Below are 3,568 nucleotides of genomic sequence, written 5' to 3'. Positions count from 1 at the left end.
CATGTGGAAGAATTCCTTTATCTTAAAAAACACTATTTTGACTAATCCCTAACTGAAATTATGCATTTCCTTAAATTAAGAATGTAGCCCACAAGTCACAGTATTAGAGCAGTATCTTTAATTTTATCCGCTTGGAAATCCCTGGTGGGTAAAGTATCTGTCTGCAATGCAGGAGAACTGGGTTTGATCCCTGTGTTGGAAAGATGCCCTGGAGGAGGGCATGGTAACTCACTCCAGTATTCTTGCCTGGAGAATCCCCATGGACAGAAGAGCCTGGCAGGCTGCATTCAGTGGGGTTGCAAAGAGTCAGACCTGGTTGAGTGACTAAGCACACACACCTTTGGAAATCTCAGCTATTTTCAAATATTTCTGATTATAACAGATATTTAAAAATTTATTTATTTATTTATTTTAATTGGAAGATAATTATAATATTGTGACAGTTTTTGACATACATCAGTATGAATTGACCAGAGGTATACATGTGTCCCCTCCATCCTGAACCCGCCTTTTTACCTTGCTCTCTATCCTATCCCTCCAGATTGTCAGAGCAGTTTTGGGTGCCCCGAGTCATATATCAAACTCATATTGGTTATCTATTTTACCTATGGTAATGTATATGTTTCAATGCTATTCTCTCAAATCATCCTACCTTCTTCTTCTCTCACTGAGTCCAAAAGTCTGTTCTTTACATCTGTGTCTCCTTTGCTGCACTGCATATAGTATTGTCAGTACCATCCTTCTAGATTCCAAATGTATACATTAATATATGGTATTTGTCAGCTTCGGCTTCCCGGCTCCCCCCCAGACAGAGAGGGTGGCCCGGCCGTGGATGATCAGATAGCTTCTACCTCTCGCTGCCTATCCCTGGCCTCAACCGGCACGGAGCAGACGGCGGCAGCAGCAGCATCAGGCGAGGAGGAAGATGGCGGGACGGCTGCCGGCCTGTGTGGTGGACTGTGGCACGGGGTATACAAAATTAGGATATGCTGGAAATACGGAACCACAGTTTATCATCCCTTCTTGTATTGCTATTAAGGAGTCAGCAAAAGTGGGAGATCAAGGAGGGTGATGAAAGGTGTAGACGACCTAGACTTCTTCATTGGTGATGAAGCAATAGAAAAACCTACGTATGCAACAAAGTGGCCAATCCGCCATGGTGTAGTTGAATACTGGGACTTGATGGAAAGGTTTATGGAGCAAGTGATCTTTAAATATTTAAGGGCGGAACCTGAAGATCATTATTTCCTTTTGACTGAACCTCCACTGAATACTCCAGAAAACAGGGAATACACTGCTGAAATAATGTTTGAGTCCTTCAATGTTCCTGGCTTGTACATTGCTGTACAGGCCGTTCTTGCCTTGCTGCATCTTGGACCTCCAGACAAGTAGGAGATCGGACATTGACTGGTACGGTAATAGACGGTGGAGATGGAGTCACTCATGTTATCCCTGTGGCTGAAGGGTATGTGATTGGCAGCTGTATTAAGCACATTCCAATCACAGGATGAGATATAACATATTTTATTCAGCAATTGTTGAGAGACTGAGAAGTAGGAATTCCTCCAGAACAATCCTTGGAAACTGTTAAGGCAGTGAAGGAGCACTATAGTTATGTCTGCCCAGACTTAGTAAAAGAATTTAACAAGTATGATACAGATGGATCAAAGTGGATTAAACAGTATACTGAAATCAATGCTATCTCAAAGAAAGTTTTCCATTGATGTTGGATATGAGAGATTCTTGGGACCTGAAATTTTTTTTCATCCAGAGTTTGCTAACCCAGACTTTACCCAGCCTATCTCAGAAGTTGTAGATGAAGTAATTCAGAATTGTCCTATCGATGCCAGACATCCTCTCTACAAGGATATTGTCCTCTCTGGAGGTTCAACCATGTTCAGGGACTTTGGACGTTGTTTGCCAAGAGATTTGAAAAGAACTGTAGATGCCAGGCTGAAATTAAGTGAGGAATTGAGTGGTGGTAGATTGAAGCCAAAACCTGTTGATGTACAAGTCATTACACTTCACATGCAACGATATGCAGTTTGGTTTGGAGGATCTATGTTGGCTTCCACACCTGAGTTCTACCAAGTATGCCACACCAAAAAGGATTTTGAAGAAACTGGACCTAGCATCTGTCATCACAATCCAGTGTTTGGAGTCATGTCGTAAAATTGGCTTCATAGTTATTGGGGTTAGGGAGGTGGGGAAGAAACAGTCTTTCTGATTACCTGTTTTGTCTGGATGGCTGGTTTTGAACCTGACTTGAAATAATAAGACCAAACATTAATTATACAGGAATATTTTAATAAGTATATCAACATGCGAATGTGGAGGAGAGCGAAAATGATTAAGTGTTTTTCTTTAGATTGAATATTTGAATCTTACGTGTATCAAAAAAAAGTGGGTTTTAGTTCTTTCTGTGCCCTGGTATTTTGTATATTATTGAATTATCCAAGATTTGATGGGATTTATCAGTATGTAGATAGCTCTATAATGCTTGAATTGTACACTTTGAAGTGTGTGCAATGCAAGAGCTTGTTTTATTTCATACTTTTTATACTTTGAGGAAAAAATGTCAAAGAAAAACTAGTATTTGAGGGTAAAAATTAAAAAGTGACCAAGTAAAGGATAAATACAAAAAATAGCCTGTGAGACTTGGCATACACACACACTCATGGGATTCCGGTTATTATGAAGTGCTTCCACCCTCCTGTGCCCCCCATGGTTTTCTTTGCAAGTGCTTTTGGGACTAAGAAGCTAGTGTCTTGGGTTAACTGAGGCCTGCTAGTGCTTTCTGATTACTCGCATTCTGTTTTCTTGCTTTAAAGGAAAAGTAAAGACAAGACTGTTGGACCAGTAAAAAAACAAATAATATATGGTATTTGTCTTTCTCATTCTGACTTACTTCACTCTATAATAGATATTTTGAAGTATTATTTATAATTATCCTTACTTCAAAATTAGTCTTTATTAGACCTGCCAATATTAGATCTGCCATTTTATTGATTGAGTTACTAAAGAAGCATAGATATTATTATATGACAATTTTGTTTTTTAAATATTTGATAACTGATACAGAATAGTTAGTTTTATTTATATTTTTATATATTTTATATAAATAAATTATATAAAATAAATATTTTATATAAAATATAAAATTTTATATTTTATATACATTTTCTTTTATACACTTAAACCCATTCTTCTGAGAAGGGTTTCACAGGCTTCAGCAGGTTGTAAAAGGGGTCTATGGCCCCAAATGATTAGCCTTGTGATAAGAAAATGGGGCCTGGAGGGCTTACAGGACCCAAAATCCTGTAATTGGTACCAGCACTGAAGCCAGCATCCAGACCTCCTCTCTTCTACTACCACATTGATGCCTTTTGGTGTCATAGAAAATGAGAAGTTCTGCTTGCAGAAAAGGAATAGTTTGGAGGATATTATAGACTGAATGTTTGTGTGCCTCCAAAATTTACATGTTGAAATCCTAACTCCTAATGTGATAGTATCAAAAGGTGGTACTTTGGGGAGGTAATTAGGTCATGAGAGTGGAGCCCTCATTTGT

The 3,568-nt window shown here is 38.6% G+C and overlaps 1 pseudogene; it reads left to right on the top strand.

Annotated features, from left to right (window-relative positions):
- Nucleotides 1-788: 788 nt before the first annotated feature.
- LOC109571528 (actin-related protein 3 pseudogene) lies at nt 789-2,862 on the top strand (annotated as a pseudogene).
- Nucleotides 2,863-3,568: the final 706 nt, after the last annotated feature.

The sequence above is a fragment of the Bos indicus genome, chromosome 17, assembly GCF_029378745.1.
Source record: "Bos indicus isolate NIAB-ARS_2022 breed Sahiwal x Tharparkar chromosome 17, NIAB-ARS_B.indTharparkar_mat_pri_1.0, whole genome shotgun sequence".
In the NCBI taxonomy this organism is placed as follows: Eukaryota; Metazoa; Chordata; class Mammalia; order Artiodactyla; family Bovidae; genus Bos; species Bos indicus.
The sequence above is the reverse complement of the archived record's forward strand: the minus strand, read 5'-3'. Positions and strand labels throughout refer to the sequence as shown.